The 6,498-nt window shown below is 41.2% G+C and overlaps 1 pseudogene; it reads left to right on the top strand.

Annotated features, from left to right (window-relative positions):
- The first annotated feature begins 953 nt into the window (after positions 1–953).
- LOC132418335 (17S U2 SnRNP complex component HTATSF1 pseudogene) lies at positions 954–2,611 on the top strand (annotated as a pseudogene).
- The last annotated feature ends 3,887 nt before the right edge of the window (positions 2,612–6,498 follow it).

The raw sequence follows: 6,498 nt of genomic DNA, 5'->3' as shown, positions 1-6,498 counted from the left end.
TTCTATTTTTAGTTTCTTGAGGAACATCCATACTGTTTTCCACAGTGGCTGCACCAATTTTCATTCCCACCAATAGTGGGGATGAAACCAGTGAAAAGGGTTCCTTTTTCTCCACATCCTCCCCAACGTTTGTTATTTGTAGACTTTTTGATGGCCATTCTGACTGGTGTGAGGTGATACCTCACTGTAGTTTTGATTTGCATTTCTCTAATAATTAGTGGTGTTGAGCATCTGTTTATTAAATGGCTTAAAGTTATATAGTCAGTTACTGAAGGCAACCTGAATGTCAGGTGAAGGAGTTTTGACCTGAAGGCAGCAAGGAGTTACTGAAGGTTTTGAATAGGGGTGAGGCTGTGGGAGTTACGTGGGTGGGGTAAGGAGATGATTGTATGACAGCACTGACACTTCAGCAATAGGAGTGGCAAGAGCCAAGATAGTAAGCCAGGTCAACTATTCAGATATGAATAGATAAGAAGCATGGATACTATTGATAGCAATCAGACTGAAAAGGAAGGGATGGATGGAAGAAATATCAGGAGGACAATATTTCTAGAGCTTCATGACTAGCTGGAGATGGGGGACTAGAGAAATAAAAGAAATAAAAGAGATAAGGATGATTCCAAACATATTAGTTGGATTGTCAGTGGAACCTTTTACAAATAAGAAAATCAGTGTTGGAGTGAAGAGCAGCTTGGATTAAGACTTGCTGGATGGCGATGTTGTGACGCGTCAACAATGGCGGCTGTGTCAACAATGGCGACTGCGTCAGCGTCAACGGGCCTCCGTTGTCAAGCGGTTTCCAGGCGTTGCAGCGGGACCCGCAGTCATCTTAGAATGTGCCCGCTCCCGCCGCGTTGTGGATCGAGCGGCGGTGTCAAGACCCAGCGGGGCGAGCCAGCGTCACTTCGGCCTCTTCACTCTCCCGGACACTGCACCTGGGCTAAGTCGGCAACATGAGCGGCAACAACTTGGATGAGAACGACGAGTTTGATGAGCAGTTGCGAATGCAAGAATTGTACGGAGGCACTGAGGACGGCGACACCGAGAAAGATCCCGGTGGAGAAAACGATTCTTTCCAGCAGCAGCCGACTGACACCCCATACGAGTGGGACCTGGACAAGAAGGCTTGGTTCCCCGAGATCACTGAAGATTTTATTGCTACATATCAGGCCAATTATGGCTTTTCTAACGACGGTGCGTCTAGTTCTACTGTGAATGTCCAAGATGTCAGTGCTAGGACTGCAGAGGAACCTCCGCAAAGAAAATCCCCCGAACCCAGTGATACCAAAAAGAGGGGAGAAAAGAGAAAGGGTGAATCAGGATGGTTTCATCCTGATGAAAGCAGAGACACAAATGTGTATGTTTCTGGTCTGCCTCCAGATATTACAGTGGATGAATTTATACAGCTCATGTCCACGTTTGGCATTATTATGACAGATCCTCAAACAGAGGAATTTAAGGTCAAGCTTTACAAAGATAATCAAGGAAATCTTAAAGGAGATGGACTTTGCTGTTATTTGAAGAGAGAGTCTGTGGAACTTGCATTAAAACTTTTGGATGATGATGAAATTAGAGGCTACAGATTACATGTGGAGGTGGCAAAGTTTCCACTGAAAGGGGAATATGACACCTCAAAGAAGAAAAAGAAGTGCAAAGACTATAAGAAAAAGCTGTCTGTGTGGCAAAAGCACTTGGATTGGAGACCTGAGAGAAGAGCTGGCCCATCCCGAATGCGCCACAAGCGAGTTGTCATCACCAGAAATATGTTTCACCCTTGCATATCTCAAACGAATGTTCAAGAAGCCGCAACTGAAATGGAATTTGAAGAACCTACAGATGAAAAGAAGTCTGAAAAAACAGAAGATGGGGGAGAACTTGAAGAAGATGCTTCTGAAAAAGATGCTAAAGAAAGTGGCCCTGAAAAAGAGGCTGAAGAAGACTGTCCCCAAAAGGAATCTGAAGAGAGCTGCCTCGAAAGAGTGTTTGAGGAAGGCTGTCCCAAAAGAGTGCGTGAAGAAGACTTCCCCGACAGAGAGTCCGGAGAACGTAGCCCCGAGAAAGAGCATGAAGAGGGTAGTCCTAAAAAAGAGTCGAAAGAGAATGGTGCAGAAAGAGAGCCCAAAAAGAAGAGACTCAAAACAGATCCTGTTGAGAACGGCCTTGAGAAAAGTTTTGAGAAAGAGGGCTCTGAGAGGAATTTAGTGAAAACATTCTTAAAAAAGAGGTAGAAGAAAATAACTCTGAAAAATCAGAATTCAAAGGTGACAGCTCTGGGAAAATGTTTGATGAAGAAGGCTCTGAGAAGGGGTTTGACGAAGAGTCAGATGAGAAGGAAGAAGATTCCACTGAGAGAGGGACTGTGGGTGATTCAGGGAATGTTAAGGAGGAAGGGCCCCTGTCCACAGGCAGCAGCTTTGTCCTCAGTAGTGATGATGACGATGAAGACGATGATGACGTTTAATCCCTTAAACTTGCTTTGTAGGGTGATTCCTCCATCTCCGTTTTGCCTCTGCTCCAGGGTAATTACTAGTAGTGTTACATGAACGTGTGCATAGAGGTAGGATGCCCTCAGATCAATGCAGTGAAGTGTTCGTGATTATCTGTACTGGCCGATTTTAAATATATGTGAACAAGACAACTGGATTCTTGTCTTTTGTCATATTTGTTAAGTGCATGCAGAATAATATTTTTAAAGTATTCTGATTGAAGTTTTTGATATTCAGAAATCAAAAATAAGTTGTTAATATGCAGAAACAGAAAATTAGACCTGAGTTAAATTGCATTTTTCATTCTTGCTATTGCTTTATTCATACTAAAGTTTGGTTTTTCTAAGGACCTGAAAAATCCCTGTAGGAGTCTCCTTGTTTCAGCTTATGATGTTACCACTGATGTCCCCATTTCCCCTCTCTAAACCAGAACATGTTACTAAAACTTATGAAGTAAAGAACACTTCCGAGTTTTTCCCTGCCCAGTCCTCGCAAGTTACTTTTATTTTTCTTTTCTACCCTCTTGCCATGAAAATTGAGTCTTAAACGTGCAAAAGTAAACTTCCCAAGGTCCACAGCTTCCATTATTGAAAATACAGAGGAAATCAGAATTCTACCGTGTACTGTTTGGGCCCCTCTAGAAGCTGATTAAAGTTACAGGACCTTTACCCAGAAAAATCTATGCATGCACTACACAATCTTTTGTATACAGTTTGGGGTGGTTCATGGATCCCCTGGAGTTTAAGAACTTTTGTCATGCATATTTCAGATTTTTGCTTTTGATTTTGTTCTAGAATCATGGTATCTAGTATATGCTAAGTTGTGTAGTCCCAATAAAAATTTGGGTCTTTCTTGATTGTGCTTTCCAAATTCAGTATTGATGAATTGACTTCTGATGTAGCATTAAGAAGTTATTCTCATAAACTAGAAGAATTAAAATAAACTGCATTGGTGCTTTCTCATGAAAAAAAAAAGACTTGCTGGATGCTGGTGGTTGGATATGTAAATAAAAATGTGCAGCTATTTTTAGAAAATGTAGTACTGGGACTTGGATGAAAGCAGTTTTGCAGGTTCAGGCTCAATAGTTTTCTATCTTTACAGAGCTGTTCACACATTCAGTATAGTAGGTCTGTAAGGAGACTTTAAATATCATCTATTCTGAGTCCCTCCTTTTACAGAGGAGACCAATTGGTGAAGTAACTTGCCCAGTGTCCTGAGTGGCAATGACAAATCATATTTCCTGAGTCTCTGTTCCTTGCTCTTTACTGAACTTTAGAGGTTGCAAACTGGTAATGGACCACTGATAGTTGTGTTTAGCCAGTAGAGTAGATTGTATTATTGATCACAAATACTTGCCGCCTCTCTCTAGGAGAGGATTAAACTCCTCCTGCCCATTAAAGTCATCCTTGGCCATGTGACTTGTTTTGGCAAAGGAAATGTGTGCAGAGGTGATGTGCAGTATTCCGGAGAGGAACTATAAAGCATGATTCAAGTACATAGTTTCAGTGCATGATTCACCAGGTTTTCTTTTTCTTCTGCTACGAGTTTGTTTATCAATATTCTAGATAGAAGTAGAATATAGAAGTAGCTGTGTCAGCCTGAGTCCTAGACTAAACATGATGTGCAGCAGATATGCAACTAACCTGTGATGGGATTATAATGTGGGTAAGGAACAACCTTTTGCTGTAAGCTAAGAATCTGGAGTCATGTGTAAATACAGTATAACCTAGTCAGTCCTAACTGATACAATCTACATCATTTTAAAAAAATGAATCAGTGACTAACATTTGGAAATTTTGAGAATTAGCAGAAAGATCCAGACTTCAGATTTCTGATGAAAAATTGGCAGGAGTGACACATTTGGCCAACCCAGCACACATTGGCTGGGGCTGTATAGCATCTATCCTTTAGAAATAGAAGCTAATGCTATAGTTTACCCCAAGCATCCTATACTCCCTATTTGTATCTTACCATCCATCTTTTTCTTCAGTTTTCTACATTACCTGTCTGGCCCTTGTAAGCACTTGAATTTGCCACTTTGGCTTTATATCAAGTTTTCCTACCCCTCAGCAAGAAAATGCTAGAGGCAAAAAGAACAGAGGACTGAAGACAGAACTTTAGTTAATACCCACCTGCATGGATGAGATAAAGAATCAGTGGGGAGACATTTAATAACTGGTTAGGAAAGAAAGAAGAAAACCAGAATTGGACAGTTACCAAAACAAAACACAAGGAAGAGACAAGTCAAGAAGGGGGGATGGTCAACCTCAGGGAAAACTACAGAGTTCAACAATAAAGACAGTGATAAAAGCAGGTCATATGTGACCTTTGAGAGAATAATTGCTGTGTTTTGATGATCATGGAAGACAGAAGATAGGAGATTAAGGAGCAAAGGGCTGCTGAGAAAATGGAGGTGTTGAGATAAAAATTTTCACAAGTTTGGTATTGAATGGAAGGAGAAAAATAATTAATTTCTAAAATGGCAGCGGAATCAAACCAAATGTGTCTTTTTCCCACTTCTTGTTTTGGTGGACAAGGGCAAGGGGCAACACGTGTTTGAAAAGCATTGGCAAAAGAGCCAGTAAAAAGGAACCAGGTTATTGAGGGAACAAAGTTTGGGAGGTGGCTAAGAGTAATGGATAGAGAACATGGGTGAAGCAGCTAGTTTTGGAAATAAAGGATAATAGACCTTCATCTAAGTCTGTTAGTGTGCAATATGGGGTCCTAATGAATCATCAGTAGTAACTCAGAAGAAAGCAGTATCTGGGTCCCATGGTGGGGGTAGGGTAATGGAAGAATGATGACCTTGTCTAGTAGTTCAGAGAAGGTCTGTTCTCTCTGGTTACAGTCTTGAAGGAGGAGCAGACAGGCAGTGAAGGATCTGATAACTGAGAGACTGAAAGCCATTTGTGGCAGGAACCCGAGCCATGTGCCCAGATAGAATCTTGGTGCCTTTCTGGGCCCCTTTTCTGTCAGTTCTGCAATTGCACTAATAAGAAATGCCTCTTATCTCACATAGGTTAATGATTTTGAGAAGGTAAAAAATACAGTTTATTATGATGGCAGGAAGGGCAATGCAAATGGCAACTGAGAAACTTGAAATGCAACTAAGTGCTTTGAACTTCATTTCAAGAGGCAACGATACCACTCATCAAATAGCACCCTCTGAAGAAGGAACATAGAATGACAAAATATGCTAAATTCAGTAATTTTCAGCCTGTGCTCCTAGACCCCCAGGAGACCCTCTTTGTGGTCTGCATACTGGGCCCTTATACTATTAGTGTTTACAATATGTCAGTGTCTATATTTCTATTAATGACATAAAATAGGGATTTACTTATGCTACATTAGCATCTCATTATCATGCTTGGGTTTGGACCAAAACACAACAGCTGACCTATAGATCTTTCCTGTCAAACAGCATAGAGAGAGAAACCACTGTGCATCGTGATGTTCGTGGAGGCCATGCTGTCATTCCCACTATGAGAGTATTGCCAAGGAAGGAATTTCTAGTGGAGTCTTAGTGGAGAATGAAAGCAAATAAGATAGTGGGTTTTTTTCCTGCCTTAACAAAAGTGTCAGTATTTATGCTGCTATAGCTGGTAAACTCTGTTTTGTGAAGGCACGTTGATGGGGAGGGTACTTGGGATAGATTCTGATAGTAGGTGGCCCATAGGTTCATTTGCCTTGGAAGAGACTGGAGCATAGAAACAAAATTACACTCATTGCCCCATTCTTCTGGGGTTTCAGTTACTTTTCCATTACTTCAGCAGGTTCATTTTCTGAGTTTTGAACGGGGTCAGAATATAGAGAGGGGATTGATAGTGTGGTGGTGGGAAATGTGCTGCAGGAGGGAATGTGCAGGGAGGAATGGGACTGATTCTTGGACTGTAGAATAAAAATCAAAGAGAATGAGTAGTTCTCAACTCTGTTTAATTTACCTTTGTTGTATCTTTCTTTGTCACTAGGCTACACTAGGCACAAAATTTAAGAATTAGTACAATGGGCAAGA

This window comes from Delphinus delphis, chromosome X, assembly GCF_949987515.2.
Source record: "Delphinus delphis chromosome X, mDelDel1.2, whole genome shotgun sequence".
Lineage (NCBI taxonomy): Eukaryota > Metazoa > Chordata > Mammalia > Artiodactyla > Delphinidae > Delphinus > Delphinus delphis.
Note: the sequence above shows the minus strand (reverse complement) of the source record. Positions and strands in the feature narration are given on the sequence as shown.